The sequence below is a fragment of the Pholcus phalangioides genome, unplaced genomic scaffold (assembly GCF_987345545.1).
Source record: "Pholcus phalangioides strain wild (caught in Gottingen) unplaced genomic scaffold, Ppha-v1.0 ptg000019l_1, whole genome shotgun sequence".
Lineage (NCBI taxonomy): Eukaryota > Metazoa > Arthropoda > Arachnida > Araneae > Pholcidae > Pholcus > Pholcus phalangioides.
Genome location: NW_028301612.1, coordinates 11285037 through 11312867, shown reverse-complemented (window position 1 = coordinate 11312867; position 27831 = coordinate 11285037). Strand labels below are relative to the sequence as shown.

The following is a 27831-nucleotide window of genomic DNA, read 5'->3' as shown; positions in this document are numbered from 1 at the left end:
CGCATCACACTCCACGCATCGGTGTTGGAGCGCAGCTTCGGTCTGGCTGAGGAGTTGGCGATTCTGTAGGCACGGGTGATTGCCGACACACCTCTTCTTCACCGCTCCTCTGCACGAGCTGCACCAGAATCGCGACGTTGCTATGTCCATGCTGTGATCCGCGAGTAGGTGCCTCAGCAACGATTGCTTCATTGCCGTCCATGTGACGGATTGAAACTTCCTACTGCATCCCTCCACTGGGCAGGCTAGCGGTCTGGGGACTGGGAATGTCATGTGGAACGTGCGGTCGATGATTTCGCAGGCTAGCCCATCCCGCATTGGGCACACTAGCGGCGTCGCTTGCGCACTGTCCGGGACTGGGCCTCGGTCAATTATCACGGCGTCCGTGCCGGGCGGTGACTGCGACGTCCCATGTTGCGACATGCCCCGATCTTCTTCAGCATCTTGCAGACCAGCCGGGGCCCAAGCCGTGTTCGTAGCGTCTCCGGTGGGTGCAGGTGAGGGAGCCTGGTGACGACCCGTGCGGCATGAGTCCAACATTTGCGTCAGTGGGCCGGTGTCAATCGTGGTCCCTGAGGTAGTTGACACCGCTCTGTACACTGTGCCCTGGGTCTCCGGGATCTCCACATGATCCCGTGACGAGGGAGATTCCGGGAGCACCTGGCTTTCGGGCACCTGGCTTTCGGGCACCGGGAGCTGGTTCCGTGCCTGCATCGCTTTCTTTGTTCTGAGAGCCAGTGGGAGTGTGATTCCTTGTGACGCAGCCGTTTGTGTCGCTGCCCTGGACGGGCCTGCCACTACTAGCTCCGGAGACCTGGACGCGGTCTGCTTCCTCTTCTTTTTCTTCTTCTTCCTGGCTGCCCATGAGGTTTGCGTGGACGCGTCACTAGATGAGTAGCTCTTGCTCAAGGAAGAACCGTCCGCAAGGTCAGCGACCTCCGCATTGATTATCAGTGTTGAGCTGTCGAAGTGGTCTCTGGGCAGGCCGGCCCCCGAGCGTTGCTCAGCATTGACTTGATCCCGTTCGTTCTGGATTCGAGCAGTATCCCAGGGCGCCATTTCCAGTGAAGCCGACTCATCTCTCCCGTTTGGGTCAGACTCACCAACCTCGTCCCTGTCTCGGGGGGTCCTTGTCCGATGGGATTCACTCCTATTTGCCAGGGTTCCCCCCGCTGCCCATATATCCTGGCAGCCCTGACCTTCTGGTAGCAGCGTATAGTCGGCGGTGGCGTCTTCTGCTGAAAAGTGGAGCGTGAAGGGGCTGCTCCCTAGTTCCGGTGTCGAGACCTCCACTGGGGGGTTGGATAGCGCTCCTTGCCCGCTTTCATTTTCGGTGTCGGACCCTCTCTGGTGTCTCGGCGAGGAGTCCGGTGAGATGGCGAGGTCATCCTCCAACATCCTGTCCGGTGATGGGGGATCGGAAGAGTCACCGTTGCAGCATTCCAACTCCTCACTAGGGATTTCCGGCGTTCGACTCTCACCCGGTGTGTCACTGTAACAGTTCGTGTCAATCACCAACACGTCAGAGTTGTCCGATGGGTAGTGCTGCTCGTCTCCTGAGAGAACCGGGCCTCCTTCACCTGAAGCTAGAATGCACCTCTCACCGTTCCCGTCGTTGGCCCACATCACGGACGGCGATATACAGCTGCGGTCTGTGTCATCTGCATTCAAGCCGGCACTATACCTCAGCGTTGCACTGCGATCGGCACTTGTCACCTTGGTGCCACTGAACGCAGAGGACGAGTCCCCGTTGCTGCGGGCGCTGGTCGGTGATTGCTCCGGCGAGCTGAACAGCGCGTAGGAGTGAAGGAACTTGTCCCGTTCCTCCAAATCACTGTCTTCCAACACCACTCGGCGGGCCGACCCGGGCGAGTGCGTGCCCCTATCCGGCGTCTGACATACCCTCCCGCTTCTCAGGTTTCTCGGCATATTAGGTGTTGCCAACGATTATTGAGGCTTGAGCGTCTCACTTAGTAGGCTTCCTCTTTTTCTGACACGGTTTGCCACGATGTTAGTTGTTAGACTTGTTAGCAGATGGAGACCGTTAGTAGAGAGAGACTCGATGTTACCTACTTGCAGGTGATCTTTGAGATGAGTTGAGGCTGTGAGTAGATGCTCCTGAGTAGCTCGGCACACCCCACGCACGACCCGATCGGCGGCATATGCCCGTGACCAGGGCAGGGGAGATAGAGTGGGTCTTAAGGACCCCATGAGACCCATTGGTTGGGGTTGGAGAGCTTTAAGAGACTCCGTTAGGACCGTGGAACCTTTAAGAGGGACCTTGATACCAATGGGGAGGACCTTTAGGAGGTCCTAACTAGCCCGGGGGGGGGGGTGAGCCCTTAAGGGACTCTTAAAAAACCCGGGGGGGAAGATCCCACTAGTCCCCTTGGGAGCTCCAATTCTCGGTGGACAGACCTCGCCGAACTCTGGAGCTAGTGTCAAACGTTCACCAACTCCACAGTCCGGCGACCTCTGCCCGCCGAGGGGAGCCCTGAAGAGGCCACGCGAAGCCCAGGAGTGTGAGACCTTGAAGAGGCCTCACGGTAACCCACCCAGAGGGAGGGGACCTTTAAGAGGTCCCACGTGAGCCAAACCCACAGGGAAAGAGAACCTTTACGAGGTCTCGCGAGAACCCAGGGAGAGTTGAGACCTTTACTAGGTCTCGCTAGAGAGGGCGGTGGGACACTTTAAGAGGTCCCGAGAGACAGAAGTTGAGGACCTTTAAGAGGCCTCGTGAAAGGGAGGGGAGGGAGGGAACCATGAGTGGGCATCATGCATAGACCCGAATTCCTCAAGCGACCCCGAGAGGTCATCCCGACGAACCCGAGCTATGGATGTGGGGCAGCCCCGCGAGGGAAAGGTGTCAAGTCAGTCCGCCAGGCGTAGCCAAAGCTCCGAGGCTGACCCGAACACTGCCACACCACCGATTGGCTAACAGGCACTTCCGCTGACCGCACGCCCAAGGCCCAGCCATATAATGAGGCGAGGGTCCAAGGACGACGGCTAGGCTGAAATGCCTGAGATGTGACAGGTGCCTTTCCCGGGATCACGACGAGGAGGAGACGAGGAAGAAGAGAGAGCAGGGGTGGTCACGAGTCATCAACCGCCAACCAGGTCATGCTTCGGGCACGCCGTTGCCTTCCTTTAGCCAGCCATCATCGAGGAACAGGAACCAGCTTCTTCACCAACTTGAGAGGACCCGCGGCAGCTCTTCTGGTGGGCGTGGCTCGTTGAGTACCTGCAGTAGCACCTTCACACTCCACTGGTTGAAAGCTCTCCTCCTGGCAAGATCCTTGGCAAGATCACTTACTACACTTTGATCTTAGCCAAAAGGCCGAGAAGCGATAACGGGATAGACGCGAATTAAAATTTGATCACAATTAACTATAATTAATGTCCTGGCTGGGGTCTGTTTTAATAGCGTCGGAAGACTCGATCGTATTTTGAAGACGAGACGACTTCTTGTCGACCAGATGTTGCTTTCAGGTGCGACGTATCCTGGGCTCCCGGGGCGCCGTTCCGTCCGGGTTGCACGTTCGACCGCTAGATGTCGACGCGAGACCAATATCTACTTGCATTCTCGATCTAGAAGGGGGGGGGGGGCACCCAGGAACGGGAGAGACGTCGAGGGGACCCGCGGCAGCATTTCGGAAGCGCACAGCACAACGAGGAAACGACCGGCGTGGACCCGTCCTCACAAGGACGTGGCATCCACGTCGTCTCCTTAATAAAAAAAAAAGTCCCAGGGTCGTGCGCCGGGCCTTAATTTTCCGTCGACCGCTTTCAAATCGGTCTATTTCGCCCCGGTAATGTATGATTATTGCGAAATTATGAATAAAACACAGAGTCTACTTGATTTCATGAGGATGGGCCCAACTCGAAGGTAGTGCAATATCGAGAGGACCCGCGGCAGAGGTTCAGCAAGCTGAAAGCACTCCGCCCTGTTCCAAAAATAAGTTTAATATCTTGTCCCCATGTAGGAGACGTACCAGATATTAAGCTGATAAGAACAGATACTACACTTTGATCTTAGCCAAAAGGCCGAGAAGCGATAACGGGATAGACGCGAATTAAAATTTGATCACAATTAACTATAATTAATGTCCTGGCTGGGGTCTGTTTTAATAGCGTCGGAAGACTCGATCGTATTTTGAAGACGAGACGACTTCTTGTCGACCAGATGTTGCTTTCAGGTGCGACGTATCCTGGGCTCCCGGGGCGCCGTTCCGTCCGGGTTGCACGTTCGACCGCTAGATGTCGACGCGAGACCAATATCTACTTGCATTCTCGATCTAGAAGGGGGGGGGGGGGCACCCAGGAACGGGAGAGACGTCGAGGGGACCCGCGGCAGCATTTCGGAAGCGCACAGCACAACGAGGAAACGACCGGCGTGGACCCGTCCTCACAAGGACGTGGCATCCACGTCGTCTCCTTAATAAAAAAAAAAGTCCCAGGGTCGTGCGCCGGGCCTTAATTTTCCGTCGACCGCTTTCAAATCGGTCTATTTCGCCCCGGTAATGTATGATTATTGCGAAATTATGAATAAAACACAGAGTCTACTTGATTTCATGAGGATGGGCCCAACTCGAAGGTAGTGCAATATCGAGAGGACCCGCGGCAGAGGTTCAGCAAGCTGAAAGCACTCCGCCCTGTTCCAAAAATAAGTTTAATATCTTGTCCCCATGTAGGAGACGTACCAGATATTAAGCTGATAAGAACAGATTTAAAAACATTTATTCATATTTTAAAAGAGGTTGTACATGGCCCGGTATGGGACTCGTGATCATCCTTTACAAGGGAATACTGGATCGAGAGACATTCGTGCGTGTGAACATGTTTGCTGACAATCTGTACATCGATAGATCCGGAATAGTTATCTATACAAATACATAGTTGCGATATAAAAATATTGGTGCGACACGAATTTATATACACATTATTTCGGCAATTTCTGTACAATGGTATTGTTGCGTAACATTCTTTACATTGTAATTGGATGCGAAAAATACTATATATATACAATCTTCTTTTACACACTTTGAGCTATATACATCAATTAGGGATCATGCGCTGTCTGATGATCGAACGTTTTTTCCACTAGAGACACCGCGTACGGAATGGGTGTTAACTGACACTGGTGGGCGACATCATTTTACCTTGCTTCTGGCCTTGGACGGGTGCTGGGTGCTGACTGCCGTACCCCGGTGATGAACTCGACATAAATGTCTCTAGACTTTCCAATTGTTTCGCTGACCACAAGTTTTCTCATCAGGCTGGAGTATCGTCGGGAGCAGAGTCTGGCTACGATCCGGTCGTTCTGAGGGTCCCACGACCCAAGGGCTCCCACCACAATGGCGCCAAAGCGGACGTCCGAGAATCGTAGTTTCATCGCCTCCACCAGTGGGCGATATTTTTCCTCTTTCAGGCGTCTCGCTGCTGCAAACGCCTCTGGACCATTCTCAAACGGGACAGTGATGTCCAAGATGAGTATCGAACTATCTTTCCTGAGGATGAGGTCCGGGCGTAGGGATGAGCCCATGACGGGACGGTTCTCGGCGAATATCTCCCAGCGACCGACCGCAGCTTTCTTCACCCTCTCGACGATGGCGTTGTGGCGGGCGGTGTATAGTGGGCTGTAAGCCATGCAGTGGTCGAGGACGTGTGGTAAGGTCTCGCTGCTGTAGCCGCATTTCCTGCACCTCTTTGCCGCGGGGTCTCTCCCATGTTGATACCCATTCAGAGGAACAAGGCCGAGTCGAGCCCTATGCACAAAGCGCCAGTCCGCGAACCGCGTGAAGTCTCCTTCACGGTGAAAGTGATGAGATGCCTTCGAGCGAGAGATGTTGCAGAAAGTCTTCCCCTGGTGTGCCAAGGAAGACATATTGTTGGCATGCCGTTTCCTCGTGATGGCGTGGAGGATCTTGAAGACGGCCCTCCTGTCCGTGATGGTGTCCTCGCCAACTTTTACAGCGACTTGCTTATCATCCGTGAGGTCCCACACGAGACCGAGGTGTTCAGCCGCCATCCGAGCACGGGACCACACTGATGTCGTTGGGTGGGATGTGTGGCGTGCAGCTGTGCGGGACAAGAAGGCGTTGATCTCGCCGACGGTCGGGTCAGCCTTCCTCAAGCATGCGCCAACGAAGCTCCGCAAATCCTTCCATGCGATGTCTTTTACTACCGGGTCTTTTGACGTCAGGAGTTTGAAGGCCGCATCGATGTTACTGATGTCGGCGTCAACGGCGGCTTCAGGGACTCCGAACAACCCCAGGCTGGGATCGCCATAAATGTAGCTGTTGCTGGCTCTCTTCGGAAGGTACAACGAATTTTTTATGAAGGGCCTCAGGAAGTCGTCAACACGGCGCCAGCTGCTCTTATTGTGTTGGGCCGTCCGCAGAGAGTACTGCAGCGACGGAAAGAAGAAGGTTTTTAGGGCGTCGATCCTTTGCCACGGCGCCAGGCTTGAGGTAAGGAGGTCCTTACCGTATTGAAGACATTGGTCCAGTGTACTTTCATCTGGCATCAACCGAAATCCTGTGGGCTTCCCTAAGAACTTCTTCGGACAGCCATCTGCGAGCGCCGGCACGGAATCTTCGCCTATCTTGAAGATTGTTGGCCTGCAGCCCACCGGATTGTGTGAGAGATGCAACGAGAAGCACTTCCGCGGGTTGATTTCCAGGCCGAGTTTCCTGGACATGCGGGCAGCTTTATCCGCACGTCGCTGAAGAGTGGCCGGATCGCTGGCGAGGAGGAGGACGTCATCTGCAAAAGCCAACGCTGCGTGGTCGCTGTCGTCGTGGATGGTGCGCAGAACGGGGTCCACGGAGATATTGAAGAGGAGGCCGCTGAGCGGGCATCCCTGCCTCACACCCTCGCTGACGGGGAAATCGTCGGAGATGCCCTCCGCGCTGCAGTATGACGTGGTTGCCCCGTCATAGATTCCCTTCACGATGCTTATGAAGTCTTGCCCGGCTCCCGCTTGTTGCAGAGTATGCCAGATGGTGACATGCGGGACGGACCCGAAGGCGTTCGCAAAGTCCAGAGACAGGAAGCAAATCTCTTGTTTGGTTCTTCTAGCTTCCAGGACGCGCTGTTCGAGGACGTAGTTATTCTCGAATGCGCCGTCATGGTGGAGGAAGCCTTTCTGAGACGGAGAGAGGACGTCGTTCCCTTCCATCCAAGCTGCTAACCTTCGTGACAGGCACCCCGCGAACAGCTTGTATATTGTTGAGGTTAGCGCAATCGGCCTCCAGTTGCTAACTTCCCTGGGGTCCCCGCTCTTCGGGACGAGGATGGTGCGGGAATGCTTCCACGACTCTGGGATTTGGCGGGCCTTCAGGCACCCGTTGAAGATGCTGGTTAAGGCTTTGCCGTCCGGGTCAACGCCTCTCCAATGGCGGTACGTGAGGCGGTCGGGACCGGGGGCGGAGTTCTCGGCCCTCTTTAACCGGCTGGCCACCTCATTGACCGTGAACGGGGTGAGGTCCACAGGAGACTGGGCAGGGTGCGGGTGGTCGATGTCGGAGAGGTTCGACGCCTCGAACGTGCCGCTCGCCTGGAACTTCTCGATTATCTCAGCCAGAGGGATCTCGCAACTCTTGGACTCTTCACCGATGACACACTTCACTGCCCTTCTTCGGTTCCTTCGGTAGAGGCGCTGAATGTCCCTATGATTCAGGGGGTCCGTCCTTCTCGGTGGCACTCTGTTGGGCTGCTGGTCTGGGATCTTCACGTGTCTCTGTGCAAAGGCTGTGAATTCCTGGACTAGGTCACAAAACGTGTGCCAGCTCTCTTCATTCCAATCACGGAGAAGGTCTCGGAGGCGGCGGTGGAATGGACCAGATGGGGCTTCATCAGACTGCTGACTACCGGAGATGGCGGTGGGTGGTGGGGAGTCTGGCTCGACGTCGACGTCTGCGATGTCGTCAAGTTCGCCCTGCTGGGATACTGGAAAGACATCCTGAGAAGCTGGGGGTTGGGAGGCGTCTTGAGAAAGTGAACCGGGCTGGCTAGCGGTGTGTTGTGATCCCTCTGCAGGAGGGAGTGCCAGAGACCTACGACTTGTGGGGGAGGGAGGATCAGGCGCTCTCGTCACCTCTGCGTGCCCTGCCTCTGCCGTCTGGTGATCGCTCCTCTGTTGACCGTGGCCCGTGCTGCGCGCGTGATTTATTATGCCCCTCTTACTTGGAAAGGAGGCTGGGCACGTCGGGCACTTGAACTTGGACGGTCGGTTATCGTGCACGATTAGCGGACCAGACCTTAGGCATCGGTGGTTCCTGACCCTCCTGCACTGGAAGCGAACACCGCATCGACCGCACCAGAAGGCGGATTCCTCGATGTCGAGCCCATGCTCCGCGAGTAAGTGCCGGAGAAGCGACTGCTTCATTGCAGTCCAAGCTTTCGCCCGAAATTGAAACGGGCAAGACTCCTCGGGGCATTTCATCGGGCTGTCCACGGGGAAAGCAAGGTGAAGAGAGAGGCCTTCCCTCCAGCATGTTGACGACGGGGAGATTGGTGAGTGGGATACTGGAGATGACGGCGGCGATGGTGATATCCGGTGCACGTTGACCACTGGTCTACCTGTGGTCGGCAGAGGAGTTAGCGGATCCACATGACGCTGCGGCGGAGGGCTCGTCGTTGGCCGCCGGTTCCCAACCGGTGGGACGGACGTCCCGGTTACTCTGGAGGTTTGGTTTCCGTCGTCCGCGGGATCGGTCTCTTCGGGGGGAGATCCTAACTCTTGGGAGCCAGCACTCGCTGAACTTTCCGACGTGGGGACTGCTTGCGACACTTGGGTTTCTGGCACATTCACCCTTATGTCTGGCGACGTCGGCTGGTCCGAGCCCAGTTGACTCTCGGGGACCGGGAGGAGACTTCTGGTTTGAAGCGCCCTCTTTGTTCTCTGGGCCAACGGTAAGCTGTCCGTTTGCGACGGTGCTGTGAATGCGGCTGCTGCTGACGGACCTGCCATGGCGAGGTCTTGAGTGGCTCGTGCGGATTTCCTTCCCTTCTTCTTTTTCCTCTTCTTCTTTGGATGGGCCGGCCAAGTTGTCTGAGTCGAGGCGTCACTGTGCGAGCCAGACGATGAAACGTCACTGTTCACCAAGGAGTTTGCATTTGGACATTCCTCGGCTTCACTCACTGGCCCGGGATGCGCTGGGCTCGAAGAGGGCGATGGTGCCTCGGGCTCGGGGGGGGGTGTCGTAGGCGATCGAGGGGTATCATCACTCTTGCAAGCCATTGGGGTTACAGGATCAGGCAGCGCACTCGACTGTGAGGTGTCAGACGATAGACACAGGTCACGCTCCAGGTCTGACGATGATGGCAGGTGTTCCGGGGAAGACTTCGACGCTAGGGATGGGCAATCTTCTACTCCAGCTGTTGCCGGACGTGGTTCCGATGCCCACCATGCTCCTGGGGAGGACATGGGGTCCAGCCTGGTTGAGTCTTCCGCAGAGAAGTGCAGGGGGAACACGCTGTTGTTCGTGGCCCGTTCCCGTGTAGGCGCGTCTTCAGGGCAGGTCACCAATGCCACAGTCTCACATGCAGTTTCTTGACTAGGCGGCGCGATTGCAGTGGCGTCGATGAGCCAGTCCGTATCAGAGTCGATTACCAATCGCCCCGGCGACGAGGAATTTCGAGAGGTATCGCCGTCGTTGTGGGCGTCTCTCACACTTGAGGCTGGCGAGGCATCAGAGTGGCTCACCGAAGATCCTGATGGCGACTGCTGCTTCTCGGGAGAAACGAAGAGAGCGTATGAAACCAAGAGGCGTTCCGACTCCTCTGGGTCGAGTCCCTCTGTGATGACACGGCGGGCTGACCCTGGAGTCTGCAGGGTTCTTCCATTCCGTAGGTTCCTCGGCATTGTGTCGGTTAGATGTTAGTTAGGTTAGTGGTTAGACTGTTAGTGGTAAACAATCAACGACCACCTACTTGGAGTACTCACTTCGATGACCGTAGCTAGGAGCGAGACTATAGCTGGCTGACTTGGAGCACCCTACACATGACCTACCTAGCGGCCAATGCCCGTGACCAGGGCAGGGAGATAGAGACGGGTCTTAGGGACCCCATGAGACCCATTGGTGGGGGCTGGAGAACTTTAAGAGACTCCGTTAGGACCGTGGAACCTTTAAGAGGGACCTTGATGCCAATGGGGAGGACCTTTAGGAGGTCCTACCTAGCCCGGGGGGGGTGAGCCCTTAAGGGACTCTTACAAGAAACCCGGGGGGGAAGATCCCACTAGTCCCCTTGGGGGCTCTACCTCTCGATGGGCCGACCCCGCCAACCCCTGGAGCTAGTAACAAAAGTTCACCAACTCCACAACTTGGCGGACTCTGCCCGACGAGGGGAGCCCTGAAGAGGTCACGCGAAGTCCCGGGAGGGTGAGACCTTGAAGAGGTCTCACGCTAACCAACCCAGGGGGAAGAGACCTTTAAGAGGTCCCGCGTGAACCAAACCCACAGGGAAAGAGAACCTTTAGGAGGTCTCGCGAGAACCCAGGGAGAGTTGAGACCTTTAAAAGGTCCCGCTAGACCAGGGGGTGGGACACTTTAAGAGGTCCCGAGAGAAAGAGGTTGAGGACCTTTAAGAGGCCTCGAGAAAGGGAGGGGAGGGAGGGGAACACGAGTGGGCATCATGCATAGACCCGAATTCCTCAAGCGACCCCGAGAGGTCGTCCCGACGAACCCGAGTTATGGATGTGGGGCAGCCCCGCGAGGGAAAGGTGTCGAGTCAGTCCGCCAGGCGTAGCCAAAGCTCCGAGGCCGACCCGAACACTGCCACACCACCGATTGGCTAACAGGCACTTCCGCTGACCGCACGCCCAAGGCCCAACCATATAATGAGGCAAGGGTCCAAGGACGACGGCTAGGCTGAAATGCCTGAGGTGTGACAGATGCCTTTCCCGGGATCACGACGAGGTGGAGACGAAGAAGAGAGAGCAGGGGTGGTCACGAGTCATCGACCGCCAGCCAGGTCATGTTTCAGGCACGCCTTCGTCTTTCTTTAGCCGGACATCGTTGAAACAGCTAGTCTTCGGATGGTAGAGGACCCGCGGCAGAACTTCGATGGGGCGTGGCACATCAGCTGTTGACTGGATCACCGTCGAATTTGGCTGGTAGTTTCCTCTCCTCTTGACTAGATCCTTGGCAAGATCACCTACTACACTTTGATCTTAGCCAAAAGGCCGAGAAGCGATAACGGGATAGACGCGAATTAAAATTTGATCACAATTAACTATAATTAATGTCCTGGCTGGGGTCTGTTTTAATAGCGTCGGAAGACTCGATCGTATTTTGAAGACGAGACGACTTCTTGTCGACCAGATGTTGCTTTCAGGTGCGACGTATCCTGGGCTCCCGGGGCGCCGTTCCGTCCGGGTTGCACGTTCGACCGCTAGATGTCGACGCGAGACCAATATCTACTTGCATTCTCGATCTAGAAGGGGGGGGGGGGGCACCCAGGAACGGGAGAGACGTCGAGGGGACCCGCGGCAGCATTTCGGAAGCGCACAGCACAACGAGGAAACGACCGGCGTGGACCCGTCCTCACAAGGACGTGGCATCCACGTCGTCTCCTTAATAAAAAAAAAAGTCCCAGGGTCGTGCGCCGGGCCTTAATTTTCCGTCGACCGCTTTCAAATCGGTCTATTTCGCCCCGGTAATGTATGATTATTGCGAAATTATGAATAAAACACAGAGTCTACTTGATTTCATGAGGATGGGCCCAACTCGAAGGTAGTGCAATATCGAGAGGACCCGCGGCAGAGGTTCAGCAAGCTGAAAGCACTCCGCCCTGTTCCAAAAATAAGTTTAATATCTTGTCCCCATGTAGGAGACGTACCAGATATTAAGCTGATAAGAACAGATACTACACTTTGATCTTAGCCAAAAGGCCGAGAAGCGATAACGGGATAGACGCGAATTAAAATTTGATCACAATTAACTATAATTAATGTCCTGGCTGGGGTCTGTTTTAATAGCGTCGGAAGACTCGATCGTATTTTGAAGACGAGACGACTTCTTGTCGACCAGATGTTGCTTTCAGGTGCGACGTATCCTGGGCTCCCGGGGCGCCGTTCCGTCCGGGTTGCACGTTCGACCGCTAGATGTCGACGCGAGACCAATATCTACTTGCATTCTCGATCTAGAAGGGGGGGGGGGGGCACCCAGGAACGGGAGAGACGTCGAGGGGACCCGCGGCAGCATTTCGGAAGCGCACAGCACAACGAGGAAACGACCGGCGTGGACCCGTCCTCACAAGGACGTGGCATCCACGTCGTCTCCTTAATAAAAAAAAAAGTCCCAGGGTCGTGCGCCGGGCCTTAATTTTCCGTCGACCGCTTTCAAATCGGTCTATTTCGCCCCGGTAATGTATGATTATTGCGAAATTATGAATAAAACACAGAGTCTACTTGATTTCATGAGGATGGGCCCAACTCGAAGGTAGTGCAATATCGAGAGGACCCGCGGCAGAGGTTCAGCAAGCTGAAAGCACTCCGCCCTGTTCCAAAAATAAGTTTAATATCTTGTCCCCATGTAGGAGACGTACCAGATATTAAGCTGATAAGAACAGATACTACACTTTGATCTTAGCCAAAAGGCCGAGAAGCGATAACGGGATAGACGCGAATTAAAATTTGATCACAATTAACTATAATTAATGTCCTGGCTGGGGTCTGTTTTAATAGCGTCGGAAGACTCGATCGTATTTTGAAGACGAGACGACTTCTTGTCGACCAGATGTTGCTTTCAGGTGCGACGTATCCTGGGCTCCCGGGGCGCCGTTCCGTCCGGGTTGCACGTTCGACCGCTAGATGTCGACGCGAGACCAATATCTACTTGCATTCTCGATCTAGAAGGGGGGGGGGGGGCACCCAGGAACGGGAGAGACGTCGAGGGGACCCGCGGCAGCATTTCGGAAGCGCACAGCACAACGAGGAAACGACCGGCGTGGACCCGTCCTCACAAGGACGTGGCATCCACGTCGTCTCCTTAATAAAAAAAAAAGTCCCAGGGTCGTGCGCCGGGCCTTAATTTTCCGTCGACCGCTTTCAAATCGGTCTATTTCGCCCCGGTAATGTATGATTATTGCGAAATTATGAATAAAACACAGAGTCTACTTGATTTCATGAGGATGGGCCCAACTCGAAGGTAGTGCAATATCGAGAGGACCCGCGGCAGAGGTTCAGCAAGCTGAAAGCACTCCGCCCTGTTCCAAAAATAAGTTTAATATCTTGTCCCCATGTAGGAGACGTACCAGATATTAAGCTGATAAGAACAGATACTACACTTTGATCTTAGCCAAAAGGCCGAGAAGCGATAACGGGATAGACGCGAATTAAAATTTGATCACAATTAACTATAATTAATGTCCTGGCTGGGGTCTGTTTTAATAGCGTCGGAAGACTCGATCGTATTTTGAAGACGAGACGACTTCTTGTCGACCAGATGTTGCTTTCAGGTGCGACGTATCCTGGGCTCCCGGGGCGCCGTTCCGTCCGGGTTGCACGTTCGACCGCTAGATGTCGACGCGAGACCAATATCTACTTGCATTCTCGATCTAGAAGGGGGGGGGGGGGCACCCAGGAACGGGAGAGACGTCGAGGGGACCCGCGGCAGCATTTCGGAAGCGCACAGCACAACGAGGAAACGACCGGCGTGGACCCGTCCTCACAAGGACGTGGCATCCACGTCGTCTCCTTAATAAAAAAAAAAGTCCCAGGGTCGTGCGCCGGGCCTTAATTTTCCGTCGACCGCTTTCAAATCGGTCTATTTCGCCCCGGTAATGTATGATTATTGCGAAATTATGAATAAAACACAGAGTCTACTTGATTTCATGAGGATGGGCCCAACTCGAAGGTAGTGCAATATCGAGAGGACCCGCGGCAGAGGTTCAGCAAGCTGAAAGCACTCCGCCCTGTTCCAAAAATAAGTTTAATATCTTGTCCCCATGTAGGAGACGTACCAGATATTAAGCTGATAAGAACAGATACTACACTTTGATCTTAGCCAAAAGGCCGAGAAGCGATAACGGGATAGACGCGAATTAAAATTTGATCACAATTAACTATAATTAATGTCCTGGCTGGGGTCTGTTTTAATAGCGTCGGAAGACTCGATCGTATTTTGAAGACGAGACGACTTCTTGTCGACCAGATGTTGCTTTCAGGTGCGACGTATCCTGGGCTCCCGGGGCGCCGTTCCGTCCGGGTTGCACGTTCGACCGCTAGATGTCGACGCGAGACCAATATCTACTTGCATTCTCGATCTAGAAGGGGGGGGGGGGGGCACCCAGGAACGGGAGAGACGTCGAGGGGACCCGCGGCAGCATTTCGGAAGCGCACAGCACAACGAGGAAACGACCGGCGTGGACCCGTCCTCACAAGGACGTGGCATCCACGTCGTCTCCTTAATAAAAAAAAAAGTCCCAGGGTCGTGCGCCGGGCCTTAATTTTCCGTCGACCGCTTTCAAATCGGTCTATTTCGCCCCGGTAATGTATGATTATTGCGAAATTATGAATAAAACACAGAGTCTACTTGATTTCATGAGGATGGGCCCAACTCGAAGGTAGTGCAATATCGAGAGGACCCGCGGCAGAGGTTCAGCAAGCTGAAAGCACTCCGCCCTGTTCCAAAAATAAGTTTAATATCTTGTCCCCATGTAGGAGACGTACCAGATATTAAGCTGATAAGAACAGATACTACACTTTGATCTTAGCCAAAAGGCCGAGAAGCGATAACGGGATAGACGCGAATTAAAATTTGATCACAATTAACTATAATTAATGTCCTGGCTGGGGTCTGTTTTAATAGCGTCGGAAGACTCGATCGTATTTTGAAGACGAGACGACTTCTTGTCGACCAGATGTTGCTTTCAGGTGCGACGTATCCTGGGCTCCCGGGGCGCCGTTCCGTCCGGGTTGCACGTTCGACCGCTAGATGTCGACGCGAGACCAATATCTACTTGCATTCTCGATCTAGAAGGGGGGGGGGGCACCCAGGAACGGGAGAGACGTCGAGGGGACCCGCGGCAGCATTTCGGAAGCGCACAGCACAACGAGGAAACGACCGGCGTGGACCCGTCCTCACAAGGACGTGGCATCCACGTCGTCTCCTTAATAAAAAAAAAAGTCCCAGGGTCGTGCGCCGGGCCTTAATTTTCCGTCGACCGCTTTCAAATCGGTCTATTTCGCCCCGGTAATGTATGATTATTGCGAAATTATGAATAAAACACAGAGTCTACTTGATTTCATGAGGATGGGCCCAACTCGAAGGTAGTGCAATATCGAGAGGACCCGCGGCAGAGGTTCAGCAAGCTGAAAGCACTCCGCCCTGTTCCAAAAATAAGTTTAATATCTTGTCCCCATGTAGGAGACGTACCAGATATTAAGCTGATAAGAACAGATACTACACTTTGATCTTAGCCAAAAGGCCGAGAAGCGATAACGGGATAGACGCGAATTAAAATTTGATCACAATTAACTATAATTAATGTCCTGGCTGGGGTCTGTTTTAATAGCGTCGGAAGACTCGATCGTATTTTGAAGACGAGACGACTTCTTGTCGACCAGATGTTGCTTTCAGGTGCGACGTATCCTGGGCTCCCGGGGCGCCGTTCCGTCCGGGTTGCACGTTCGACCGCTAGATGTCGACGCGAGACCAATATCTACTTGCATTCTCGATCTAGAAGGGGGGGGGGGGCACCCAGGAACGGGAGAGACGTCGAGGGGACCCGCGGCAGCATTTCGGAAGCGCACAGCACAACGAGGAAACGACCGGCGTGGACCCGTCCTCACAAGGACGTGGCATCCACGTCGTCTCCTTAATAAAAAAAAAAGTCCCAGGGTCGTGCGCCGGGCCTTAATTTTCCGTCGACCGCTTTCAAATCGGTCTATTTCGCCCCGGTAATGTATGATTATTGCGAAATTATGAATAAAACACAGAGTCTACTTGATTTCATGAGGATGGGCCCAACTCGAAGGTAGTGCAATATCGAGAGGACCCGCGGCAGAGGTTCAGCAAGCTGAAAGCACTCCGCCCTGTTCCAAAAATAAGTTTAATATCTTGTCCCCATGTAGGAGACGTACCAGATATTAAGCTGATAAGAACAGATACTACACTTTGATCTTAGCCAAAAGGCCGAGAAGCGATAACGGGATAGACGCGAATTAAAATTTGATCACAATTAACTATAATTAATGTCCTGGCTGGGGTCTGTTTTAATAGCGTCGGAAGACTCGATCGTATTTTGAAGACGAGACGACTTCTTGTCGACCAGATGTTGCTTTCAGGTGCGACGTATCCTGGGCTCCCGGGGCGCCGTTCCGTCCGGGTTGCACGTTCGACCGCTAGATGTCGACGCGAGACCAATATCTACTTGCATTCTCGATCTAGAAGGGGGGGGGGCACCCAGGAACGGGAGAGACGTCGAGGGGACCCGCGGCAGCATTTCGGAAGCGCACAGCACAACGAGGAAACGACCGGCGTGGACCCGTCCTCACAAGGACGTGGCATCCACGTCGTCTCCTTAATAAAAAAAAAAGTCCCAGGGTCGTGCGCCGGGCCTTAATTTTCCGTCGACCGCTTTCAAATCGGTCTATTTCGCCCCGGTAATGTATGATTATTGCGAAATTATGAATAAAACACAGAGTCTACTTGATTTCATGAGGATGGGCCCAACTCGAAGGTAGTGCAATATCGAGAGGACCCGCGGCAGAGGTTCAGCAAGCTGAAAGCACTCCGCCCTGTTCCAAAAATAAGTTTAATATCTTGTCCCCATGTAGGAGACGTACCAGATATTAAGCTGATAAGAACAGATACTACACTTTGATCTTAGCCAAAAGGCCGAGAAGCGATAACGGGATAGACGCGAATTAAAATTTGATCACAATTAACTATAATTAATGTCCTGGCTGGGGTCTGTTTTAATAGCGTCGGAAGACTCGATCGTATTTTGAAGACGAGACGACTTCTTGTCGACCAGATGTTGCTTTCAGGTGCGACGTATCCTGGGCTCCCGGGGCGCCGTTCCGTCCGGGTTGCACGTTCGACCGCTAGATGTCGACGCGAGACCAATATCTACTTGCATTCTCGATCTAGAAGGGGGGGGGGGGCACCCAGGAACGGGAGAGACGTCGAGGGGACCCGCGGCAGCATTTCGGAAGCGCACAGCACAACGAGGAAACGACCGGCGTGGACCCGTCCTCACAAGGACGTGGCATCCACGTCGTCTCCTTAATAAAAAAAAAAGTCCCAGGGTCGTGCGCCGGGCCTTAATTTTCCGTCGACCGCTTTCAAATCGGTCTATTTCGCCCCGGTAATGTATGATTATTGCGAAATTATGAATAAAACACAGAGTCTACTTGATTTCATGAGGATGGGCCCAACTCGAAGGTAGTGCAATATCGAGAGGACCCGCGGCAGAGGTTCAGCAAGCTGAAAGCACTCCGCCCTGTTCCAAAAATAAGTTTAATATCTTGTCCCCATGTAGGAGACGTACCAGATATTAAGCTGATAAGAACAGATACTACACTTTGATCTTAGCCAAAAGGCCGAGAAGCGATAACGGGATAGACGCGAATTAAAATTTGATCACAATTAACTATAATTAATGTCCTGGCTGGGGTCTGTTTTAATAGCGTCGGAAGACTCGATCGTATTTTGAAGACGAGACGACTTCTTGTCGACCAGATGTTGCTTTCAGGTGCGACGTATCCTGGGCTCCCGGGGCGCCGTTCCGTCCGGGTTGCACGTTCGACCGCTAGATGTCGACGCGAGACCAATATCTACTTGCATTCTCGATCTAGAAGGGGGGGGGGGGGCACCCAGGAACGGGAGAGACGTCGAGGGGACCCGCGGCAGCATTTCGGAAGCGCACAGCACAACGAGGAAACGACCGGCGTGGACCCGTCCTCACAAGGACGTGGCATCCACGTCGTCTCCTTAATAAAAAAAAAAGTCCCAGGGTCGTGCGCCGGGCCTTAATTTTCCGTCGACCGCTTTCAAATCGGTCTATTTCGCCCCGGTAATGTATGATTATTGCGAAATTATGAATAAAACACAGAGTCTACTTGATTTCATGAGGATGGGCCCAACTCGAAGGTAGTGCAATATCGAGAGGACCCGCGGCAGAGGTTCAGCAAGCTGAAAGCACTCCGCCCTGTTCCAAAAATAAGTTTAATATCTTGTCCCCATGTAGGAGACGTACCAGATATTAAGCTGATAAGAACAGATACTACACTTTGATCTTAGCCAAAAGGCCGAGAAGCGATAACGGGATAGACGCGAATTAAAATTTGATCACAATTAACTATAATTAATGTCCTGGCTGGGGTCTGTTTTAATAGCGTCGGAAGACTCGATCGTATTTTGAAGACGAGACGACTTCTTGTCGACCAGATGTTGCTTTCAGGTGCGACGTATCCTGGGCTCCCGGGGCGCCGTTCCGTCCGGGTTGCACGTTCGACCGCTAGATGTCGACGCGAGACCAATATCTACTTGCATTCTCGATCTAGAAGGGGGGGGGGGCACCCAGGAACGGGAGAGACGTCGAGGGGACCCGCGGCAGCATTTCGGAAGCGCACAGCACAACGAGGAAACGACCGGCGTGGACCCGTCCTCACAAGGACGTGGCATCCACGTCGTCTCCTTAATAAAAAAAAAAGTCCCAGGGTCGTGCGCCGGGCCTTAATTTTCCGTCGACCGCTTTCAAATCGGTCTATTTCGCCCCGGTAATGTATGATTATTGCGAAATTATGAATAAAACACAGAGTCTACTTGATTTCATGAGGATGGGCCCAACTCGAAGGTAGTGCAATATCGAGAGGACCCGCGGCAGAGGTTCAGCAAGCTGAAAGCACTCCGCCCTGTTCCAAAAATAAGTTTAATATCTTGTCCCCATGTAGGAGACGTACCAGATATTAAGCTGATAAGAACAGATACTACACTTTGATCTTAGCCAAAAGGCCGAGAAGCGATAACGGGATAGACGCGAATTAAAATTTGATCACAATTAACTATAATTAATGTCCTGGCTGGGGTCTGTTTTAATAGCGTCGGAAGACTCGATCGTATTTTGAAGACGAGACGACTTCTTGTCGACCAGATGTTGCTTTCAGGTGCGACGTATCCTGGGCTCCCGGGGCGCCGTTCCGTCCGGGTTGCACGTTCGACCGCTAGATGTCGACGCGAGACCAATATCTACTTGCATTCTCGATCTAGAAGGGGGGGGGGGCACCCAGGAACGGGAGAGACGTCGAGGGGACCCGCGGCAGCATTTCGGAAGCGCACAGCACAACGAGGAAACGACCGGCGTGGACCCGTCCTCACAAGGACGTGGCATCCACGTCGTCTCCTTAATAAAAAAAAAAGTCCCAGGGTCGTGCGCCGGGCCTTAATTTTCCGTCGACCGCTTTCAAATCGGTCTATTTCGCCCCGGTAATGTATGATTATTGCGAAATTATGAATAAAACACAGAGTCTACTTGATTTCATGAGGATGGGCCCAACTCGAAGGTAGTGCAATATCGAGAGGACCCGCGGCAGAGGTTCAGCAAGCTGAAAGCACTCCGCCCTGTTCCAAAAATAAGTTTAATATCTTGTCCCCATGTAGGAGACGTACCAGATATTAAGCTGATAAGAACAGATACTACACTTTGATCTTAGCCAAAAGGCCGAGAAGCGATAACGGGATAGACGCGAATTAAAATTTGATCACAATTAACTATAATTAATGTCCTGGCTGGGGTCTGTTTTAATAGCGTCGGAAGACTCGATCGTATTTTGAAGACGAGACGACTTCTTGTCGACCAGATGTTGCTTTCAGGTGCGACGTATCCTGGGCTCCCGGGGCGCCGTTCCGTCCGGGTTGCACGTTCGACCGCTAGATGTCGACGCGAGACCAATATCTACTTGCATTCTCGATCTAGAAGGGGGGGGGGGCACCCAGGAACGGGAGAGACGTCGAGGGGACCCGCGGCAGCATTTCGGAAGCGCACAGCACAACGAGGAAACGACCGGCGTGGACCCGTCCTCACAAGGACGTGGCATCCACGTCGTCTCCTTAATAAAAAAAAAAGTCCCAGGGTCGTGCGCCGGGCCTTAATTTTCCGTCGACCGCTTTCAAATCGGTCTATTTCGCCCCGGTAATGTATGATTATTGCGAAATTATGAATAAAACACAGAGTCTACTTGATTTCATGAGGATGGGCCCAACTCGAAGGTAGTGCAATATCGAGAGGACCCGCGGCAGAGGTTCAGCAAGCTGAAAGCACTCCGCCCTGTTCCAAAAATAAGTTTAATATCTTGTCCCCATGTAGGAGACGTACCAGATATTAAGCTGATAAGAACAGATACTACACTTTGATCTTAGCCAAAAGGCCGAGAAGCGATAACGGGATAGACGCGAATTAAAATTTGATCACAATTAACTATAATTAATGTCCTGGCTGGGGTCTGTTTTAATAGCGTCGGAAGACTCGATCGTATTTTGAAGACGAGACGACTTCTTGTCGACCAGATGTTGCTTTCAGGTGCGACGTATCCTGGGCTCCCGGGGCGCCGTTCCGTCCGGGTTGCACGTTCGACCGCTAGATGTCGACGCGAGACCAATATCTACTTGCATTCTCGATCTAGAAGGGGGGGGGGCACCCAGGAACGGGAGAGACGTCGAGGGGACCCGCGGCAGCATTTCGGAAGCGCACAGCACAACGAGGAAACGACCGGCGTGGACCCGTCCTCACAAGGACGTGGCATCCACGTCGTCTCCTTAATAAAAAAAAAAGTCCCAGGGTCGTGCGCCGGGCCTTAATTTTCCGTCGACCGCTTTCAAATCGGTCTATTTCGCCCCGGTAATGTATGATTATTGCGAAATTATGAATAAAACACAGAGTCTACTTGATTTCATGAGGATGGGCCCAACTCGAAGGTAGTGCAATATCGAGAGGACCCGCGGCAGAGGTTCAGCAAGCTGAAAGCACTCCGCCCTGTTCCAAAAATAAGTTTAATATCTTGTCCCCATGTAGGAGACGTACCAGATATTAAGCTGATAAGAACAGATACTACACTTTGATCTTAGCCAAAAGGCCGAGAAGCGATAACGGGATAGACGCGAATTAAAATTTGATCACAATTAACTATAATTAATGTCCTGGCTGGGGTCTGTTTTAATAGCGTCGGAAGACTCGATCGTATTTTGAAGACGAGACGACTTCTTGTCGACCAGATGTTGCTTTCAGGTGCGACGTATCCTGGGCTCCCGGGGCGCCGTTCCGTCCGGGTTGCACGTTCGACCGCTAGATGTCGACGCGAGACCAATATCTACTTGCATTCTCGATCTAGAAGGGGGGGGGGGGCACCCAGGAACGGGAGAGACGTCGAGGGGACCCGCGGCAGCATTTCGGAAGCGCACAGCACAACGAGGAAACGACCGGCGTGGACCCGTCCTCACAAGGACGTGGCATCCACGTCGTCTCCTTAATAAAAAAAAAAGTCCCAGGGTCGTGCGCCGGGCCTTAATTTTCCGTCGACCGCTTTCAAATCGGTCTATTTCGCCCCGGTAATGTATGATTATTGCGAAATTATGAATAAAACACAGAGTCTACTTGATTTCATGAGGATGGGCCCAACTCGAAGGTAGTGCAATATCGAGAGGACCCGCGGCAGAGGTTCAGCAAGCTGAAAGCACTCCGCCCTGTTCCAAAAATAAGTTTAATATCTTGTCCCCATGTAGGAGACGTACCAGATATTAAGCTGATAAGAACAGATACTACACTTTGATCTTAGCCAAAAGGCCGAGAAGCGATAACGGGATAGACGCGAATTAAAATTTGATCACAATTAACTATAATTAATGTCCTGGCTGGGGTCTGTTTTAATAGCGTCGGAAGACTCGATCGTATTTTGAAGACGAGACGACTTCTTGTCGACCAGATGTTGCTTTCAGGTGCGACGTATCCTGGGCTCCCGGGGCGCCGTTCCGTCCGGGTTGCACGTTCGACCGCTAGATGTCGCGACGCGAGACCAATATCTACTTGCATTCTCGATCTAGAAGGGGGGGGGGGGCACCCAGGAACGGGAGAGACGTCGAGGGGACCCGCGGCAGCATTTCGGAAGCGCACAGCACAACGAGGAAACGACCGGCGTGGACCCGTCCTCACAAGGACGTGGCATCCACGTCGTCTCCTTAATAAAAAACTAAGTCCCAGGGTCGTGCGCCGGGCCTTAATTTTCCGTCGACCGCTTTCAAATCGGTCTATTTCGCCCCGGTAATGTATGATTATTGCGAAATTATGAATAAAACACAGAGTCTACTTGATTTCATGAGGATGGGCCCAACTCGAAGGTAGTGCAATATCGAGAGGACCCGCGGCAGAGGTTCAGCAAGCTGAAAGCACTCCGCCCTGTTCCAAAAATAAGTTTAATATCTTGTCCCCATGTAGGAGACGTACCAGATATTAAGCTGATAAGAACAGATACTACACTTTGATCTTAGCCAAAAGGCCGAGAAGCGATAACGGGATAGACGCGAATTAAAATTTGATCACAATTAACTATAATTAATGTCCTGGCTGGGGTCTGTTTTAATAGCGTCGGAAGACTCGATCGTATTTTGAAGACGAGACGACTTCTTGTCGACCAGATGTTGCTTTCAGGTGCGACGTATCCTGGGCTCCCGGGGCGCCGTTCCGTCCGGGTTGCACGTTCGACCGCTAGATGTCGACGCGAGACCAATATCTACTTGCATTCTCGATCTAGAAGGGGGGGGGGGCACCCAGGAACGGGAGAGACGTCGAGGGGACCCGCGGCAGCATTTCGGAAGCGCACAGCACAACGAGGAAACGACCGGCGTGGACCCGTCCTCACAAGGACGTGGCATCCACGTCGTCTCCTTAATAAAAAAAAAAGTCCCAGGGTCGTGCGCCGGGCCTTAATTTTCCGTCGACCGCTTTCAAATCGGTCTATTTCGCCCCGGTAATGTATGATTATTGCGAAATTATGAATAAAACACAGAGTCTACTTGATTTCATGAGGATGGGCCCAACTCGAAGGTAGTGCAATATCGAGAGGACCCGCGGCAGAGGTTCAGCAAGCTGAAAGCACTCCGCCCTGTTCCAAAAATAAGTTTAATATCTTGTCCCCATGTAGGAGACGTACCAGATATTAAGCTGATAAGAACAGAGTATAAAAAGCATTTATTCATGTTTTGAGAAAATTATTTACACTGCCCGATATGGGACTCAACTTCATCCTGTACAAGGGAATTCGATATCATTCAGACAGGCTTTGGATCCAGATAATCATTCGGATGACGGTACATTCTATACATATTTAGTTGCGTCACATTCTATACATATTAGTTGCGTCACATTCTATACATATTTAGTTGCGTCACATTCTATACATATTTAGTTGCGTCACATTCTATACATATTTAGTTGCGTCACATTCTATACATATCTAGTTGCGTCACATTCTGTACAAGCATGAAAGCGGGGGGAACATTATATACATGGGAGTTAGTTGCGGCGCACGTTATCGAGGGGGGACATTGTATACAGGGGGGGGGGAAGAGGTTGGCTGTATCGACTTCAATGACCACACGTTCGTCGATGACCAGTGTCAGTGTCTTATTAGTCTCTGTCCGTTCCGGAGGGTGGCTCTGGAGGGCATGACTTGGTTTATCGCGACTGTCGTTGAACCGCATTTGACGTCTGTGGGCCTGTGCCGGGGGTTTGGAGACGGTGGTGCATGGTTTGAATGGTTCTTCCAGCTGACTGACGCACTCCCGAGATAAATTCTATGTAGATGTCCCTCGTAGCCGCGATTGTGTCACTCACCACCAGTTTTTTCATGAGGTTAGAGTATTTACGTGAGCACAGGCGGGCTATCAGCCGGTCATTGGATGGGTCCCAGGACCCAAGCGCTCCCACGACGATGGCACCAAAACGAACGTCGGAGTATCGCTCCTTTAGAAGGTTTACGATGGGGCGGTACTTTTCCTCCTTCGCCTGCCTTGCCACGGCAAAGGCGTCCGGGCCGTTCTCAAATGGCACTGTTACATCCAACACCAGGATGGAGTTGTCTTTTCGGAGGATGAGGTCTGGACGGAGCGTGGAACCCATGATCGGCTGGTTCTCCGCCAGGACCTCCCACCTGCCACTCGCCGCTTTCTTGACCCTCTCCACAATGTTGTTATGTCTCGCCGTTAGAAGCGGACTGAAGGCCATGCAGTGGTCCACTACATGCGGGAGCGTCTCTAGCTGGTACCCACATTTCCGGCACCTCTTCTCCGACGGATCACCCCCGTGCCTGTAGCCGTTGAGGGGCACCAGCCCGAGGCGGGCCCTATGCACGAACCTCCAGTCCGCGAAACGGGTAAACGACCCTTCACGGTGGAAGTGAGACGACGGCCTTGCCTTCCCGTAGCAATGCCACGTCTTGCCTTGGTGTGGCATGGAGGCTAATTCGTCGGTGTGGCGTTGCCTGACCACTTGGTGGAGCGATCTAAATACCGCCCTTCTGTCGGACACCGTCGTGTCGTCTATTTTCACCGCCACCTGTTGATCCTCTGTTAGCTCCCATTCCAACTTCAGGTGATCGGCGGCCATCCTTGCCCTGGACCACACTGACGTAGTTGGCTGGGATATCTGCCTCGCCGAAGACCTGGATAAGTAGCCGTTGATTTCGGCCATTGACGGCGACTCCTTCCTCAGACATGCTGCCACGAAACTTCGTAGGTCCTCCCACGCCGCAGACCTTACTATGTCATCCTTTGACGTAAGCAGCTTGAAGGCCGCGTCGATTTCAGCGATGTTGGCATCGATTGACGCTTCCGGTATTCCAAAGAGGCCCTTCTTTGCGTCCCCATGCAAGTACGCATTTGCCGCTCGAGCAGGGAGAGAGAGTGTGTTCTTTACCAACGGGCGGAGTGACTCATCAACTTTCCGCCAATCGACTTTCCTTCTCTGGTCCGTCCTGAGTGCAAACTGGATCGAAGGGAAGAAGAACGACTTTACCGCGTCGATCCTCTGCCAGGGAGCGAGGCACGATGACAGTAGGTCCTTCCCCACCTGTATGCACCGGTCCAGCGAGCTCTCGTCCGGGAGAAGCTTGAAGCCCACCGGCTTCCCCAGAAACTTACGGTGGCAGCCATCCGTGATTGTGGTAGCGGGCTGACCATTGACCGTGAAGATCGTGTTCCTGCACCCGGCCGGTGAGTGACCCAGATGTAGTGCGAAGCACTTGCTTGGGTTCATTGCCAAGCCTAGCTGCGCCGCTACCCTGCATGCAGTGTCGGTGTGCTGTTGCAAGGCTGAGGGGCTATCCGCTAGTAGCAGTATATCGTCAGCGTAGGCCAGAGTGTTGTGGACGGGATCATCACGCTGCACTGCCCGGAGGATGGGGTCCACCGTTAGATTGAAGAGGGGACCACTTAGCGGACATCCCTGTCGCACGCCTTGGGACATCGGGAGATCCTCCGAGTTACCCCCGTCCGAGATGTAGCTTGTTGTAGCGCCTGCGTAAATATTCTTCACTAATTGCAGGAACGGCGTGCCGGCACCGGCCTTCTCTATCATGTGCCACATTGTACGGTGAGGGATCGAGCCGAAAGCATTGGACACGTCGAGCGACATGTAACAAATTTCCTTCCTCGACCTTCTCGCCAGCTGAGTCCGCTGCTCGAGGATGAAGTTATTTTCGAAGACCCCGTCCTGGTGGAGGAATCCCTTCTGGGACGGCGATAGGATGTTGTGCTCCTCCATCCAAGCGGTCAATCTTCTCCCTATGCATCCTGTAAACAACTTATAGATCGTCGCCGTCAGCGCGATCGGTCTCCAATTATTAATCTGGTTCGGATCCCCTCCCTTTGGCACCAATATTGTGCGTGATTTCTTCCAGCTGTCTGGGATCCTCCGCGCCCTCAAACAGCCGTTGAATATTGCTGTTAGGGCCTTTGCGTCTGGGTCAACTCCCCGCCAGTGCCTATACGTTAGTCTGTCCGGCCCGGGTGCTGAGTTCTCAGCCCTTTTTAGCCTCAGGAGCACTTCTTCCGCTGTGAATGGGTTGAGATCCATCGGCGTCGGCGCTGGGTTCGGGTGGTCAATGGACGCGAGCGAGTCTCCATCAAACGTCCTCTGCGACTGGAATTTGTCGACAATTACCTGGAGTGGGAGAGTACAGCGCGCTGAGTCGGCCCCCAGGATCTTCTTGACGGCTTGGCGACGATTCCTGTGGTACAGCCTCTGGATATCCCGGTGGTTGTTGGGGTTTATCGCCCTACTTGGGCCCGCGCGGCTCCGAACCTCGGGCAGCTTCACATGGCTCTGCGCGAACACCGTAAACTCCTCCACCAGGTCCGCGAAGGACTGCCAATTCCAGTTGTTCAATCCCGCTACAGCTTCCCGCAGGACAGGAATGAATGGGCCGGACGGCGAGTTCTCCTCCTGTGGGTCGACCGTCGGGGGCGGCTGCAGACCTCCACTTGTCTCCCCCGCTATTGGCCCCTCTGTGAGCTGGTCGTCCGGGTCGTCCACCACGATGGGCGAGTACTCCGCCGGTTGACTCGGCGACGGCGTGAAGTGGCCGACTGCGTCGCTAGGTGGACTTGTGGCAGACGGGTTAGGCACCGCTGGTCGCCTACTGTTCGCGTTGGCTCGAGAAGCCAGCTGTGGTTGTAGGGTCGCTCTTGTTGGCACTTCGCCCCGCTGCTCCTGGTGTTGAGATGTCAGCGGACCTTGGTATCGCCTGGCGTTACGCGGATGTTTTTGCCGCCTGTGGTTTTTCAATCCCTCTCGATTGGCGAATGCCGCTGCACATTCACTGCACCTGTGTTGTAGCGCGGCTTCTGTCTGGCAGAGGAGCGGGCGATCCCGTAGGCAAGGGTGGTTCTGTACGCACCTTTTTTTCACCACACCCCTGCACGTGGAACACCAGAACCTTGATGACTCTATGTCTATCCTGTGGTCCGCGAACAAGTGACGAAGAAGTGACTGTTTCATTGCAGTCCAGGCTACCGCCTGGAACTTCTTGTCACAGCCCTCCTCCGGGCATGCCAAAGGCCGGGGCACTGGGAACGCCATGTGAAATACGTTGCGTATAATCTCGCAGGGTCGACCATCCCTCATTGGACAGGCCGGTCGCGTTGCCTGCGCCCCAGGTCCCCTGTTGCTTTGCTGAGATGTTGGCCCCGTGGCGGGGGGTGGTTGGGTGATTCCATTTACCTCCGCTTCCTGGCTGTCGATCACCTCACGCGAGCAGGGCTCCGGCGATCCGGTGCAAGGTCTGTCCCCGCCCAGGGTGGGCAGGAGTGCAGGGTGGCCGGCATCGACTCGCGAAACCGTCCCAGGGGGAAACCGTGGTATCCGATCTTCGGCCTCCTCACGGCTCTCATCCGACTGTCTTGTGAACGCCCCCTGTGTCTCCGGCACCACGGTATTCGTACCTGGCGACGGCGGTGGTTGCTGATCCGGCTGACTCTCCGGAACTGGAAGGTTGCCCTGTGTCTGTAGCGCCTTCTTTGTTCTGTGGGCAAGCGGGAGCACGCTCGACTGCGATGGGGCAGGGGGTTCTGGCATTCGCGATGTGCCCGCAACTATGAGGACCGGTGCTCTCACTGCGGACCTCTTCCTTAACTTCCTCCTCCTCTTCTTCTTCTTCCTGAGCCGGCGTGGCCTGTCTGTCTGCGTCGCAGCATCGCTGTGTAGAGAGGACGTCGACGCGACACTGGTTGGTGAGGGATCCGTACATGACTCGCCGGCAGGTGAGGGCCCGGCACGCAGTCTCGTCCTGTTGTCACTTCCTTCTGTGGAGTTTTCAGGCGTCAGATTGCG

General features: G+C 53.7%; 19 non-coding genes across 19 annotated transcripts; all 19 read right to left on the bottom strand.

The window, feature by feature from the left end:
• Positions 1-3864: 3864 nt before the first annotated feature.
• Positions 3865-4056, bottom strand: LOC149071392 (U2 spliceosomal RNA). Its single transcript, XR_016194826.1, has one exon. It is a non-coding gene; the product is annotated as a U2 spliceosomal RNA (small nuclear RNA).
• A 516-nt stretch (positions 4057-4572) lies between these two features.
• On the bottom strand, positions 4573-4761 carry LOC149071391 (U2 spliceosomal RNA). The gene has a single exon (XR_016194921.1). It is a non-coding gene; the product is annotated as a U2 spliceosomal RNA (small nuclear RNA).
• A 6955-nt stretch (positions 4762-11716) lies between these two features.
• On the bottom strand, positions 11717-11908 carry LOC149071390 (U2 spliceosomal RNA). The gene has a single exon (XR_016194825.1). It is a non-coding gene; the product is annotated as a U2 spliceosomal RNA (small nuclear RNA).
• Positions 11909-12424: 516 nt separating this feature from the next.
• On the bottom strand, positions 12425-12616 carry LOC149071389 (U2 spliceosomal RNA). Its single transcript, XR_016194823.1, has one exon. It is a non-coding gene; the product is annotated as a U2 spliceosomal RNA (small nuclear RNA).
• A 516-nt stretch (positions 12617-13132) lies between these two features.
• On the bottom strand, positions 13133-13324 carry LOC149071388 (U2 spliceosomal RNA). Its single transcript, XR_016194822.1, has one exon. It is a non-coding gene; the product is annotated as a U2 spliceosomal RNA (small nuclear RNA).
• A 516-nt stretch (positions 13325-13840) lies between these two features.
• On the bottom strand, positions 13841-14032 carry LOC149071387 (U2 spliceosomal RNA). Its single transcript, XR_016194821.1, has one exon. It is a non-coding gene; the product is annotated as a U2 spliceosomal RNA (small nuclear RNA).
• Positions 14033-14549: 517 nt separating this feature from the next.
• LOC149071386 (U2 spliceosomal RNA) lies at positions 14550-14741 on the bottom strand. Its single transcript, XR_016194820.1, has one exon. It is a non-coding gene; the product is annotated as a U2 spliceosomal RNA (small nuclear RNA).
• A 514-nt stretch (positions 14742-15255) lies between these two features.
• Positions 15256-15447, bottom strand: LOC149071385 (U2 spliceosomal RNA). Its single transcript, XR_016194819.1, has one exon. It is a non-coding gene; the product is annotated as a U2 spliceosomal RNA (small nuclear RNA).
• Positions 15448-15962: 515 nt separating this feature from the next.
• On the bottom strand, positions 15963-16154 carry LOC149071384 (U2 spliceosomal RNA). Its single transcript, XR_016194818.1, has one exon. It is a non-coding gene; the product is annotated as a U2 spliceosomal RNA (small nuclear RNA).
• Positions 16155-16667: 513 nt separating this feature from the next.
• LOC149071383 (U2 spliceosomal RNA) lies at positions 16668-16859 on the bottom strand. Its single transcript, XR_016194817.1, has one exon. It is a non-coding gene; the product is annotated as a U2 spliceosomal RNA (small nuclear RNA).
• Positions 16860-17374: 515 nt separating this feature from the next.
• On the bottom strand, positions 17375-17566 carry LOC149071382 (U2 spliceosomal RNA). The gene has a single exon (XR_016194816.1). It is a non-coding gene; the product is annotated as a U2 spliceosomal RNA (small nuclear RNA).
• A 516-nt stretch (positions 17567-18082) lies between these two features.
• On the bottom strand, positions 18083-18274 carry LOC149071381 (U2 spliceosomal RNA). The gene has a single exon (XR_016194815.1). It is a non-coding gene; the product is annotated as a U2 spliceosomal RNA (small nuclear RNA).
• A 514-nt stretch (positions 18275-18788) lies between these two features.
• On the bottom strand, positions 18789-18980 carry LOC149071380 (U2 spliceosomal RNA). The gene has a single exon (XR_016194814.1). It is a non-coding gene; the product is annotated as a U2 spliceosomal RNA (small nuclear RNA).
• A 514-nt stretch (positions 18981-19494) lies between these two features.
• On the bottom strand, positions 19495-19686 carry LOC149071379 (U2 spliceosomal RNA). Its single transcript, XR_016194812.1, has one exon. It is a non-coding gene; the product is annotated as a U2 spliceosomal RNA (small nuclear RNA).
• A 514-nt stretch (positions 19687-20200) lies between these two features.
• Positions 20201-20392, bottom strand: LOC149071378 (U2 spliceosomal RNA). The gene has a single exon (XR_016194811.1). It is a non-coding gene; the product is annotated as a U2 spliceosomal RNA (small nuclear RNA).
• Positions 20393-20905: 513 nt separating this feature from the next.
• Positions 20906-21097, bottom strand: LOC149071377 (U2 spliceosomal RNA). The gene has a single exon (XR_016194810.1). It is a non-coding gene; the product is annotated as a U2 spliceosomal RNA (small nuclear RNA).
• Positions 21098-21612: 515 nt separating this feature from the next.
• LOC149071376 (U2 spliceosomal RNA) lies at positions 21613-21804 on the bottom strand. The gene has a single exon (XR_016194809.1). It is a non-coding gene; the product is annotated as a U2 spliceosomal RNA (small nuclear RNA).
• Positions 21805-22321: 517 nt separating this feature from the next.
• LOC149071375 (U2 spliceosomal RNA) lies at positions 22322-22513 on the bottom strand. The gene has a single exon (XR_016194808.1). It is a non-coding gene; the product is annotated as a U2 spliceosomal RNA (small nuclear RNA).
• Positions 22514-23027: 514 nt separating this feature from the next.
• LOC149071374 (U2 spliceosomal RNA) lies at positions 23028-23217 on the bottom strand. The gene has a single exon (XR_016194934.1). It is a non-coding gene; the product is annotated as a U2 spliceosomal RNA (small nuclear RNA).
• Positions 23218-27831: the final 4614 nt, after the last annotated feature.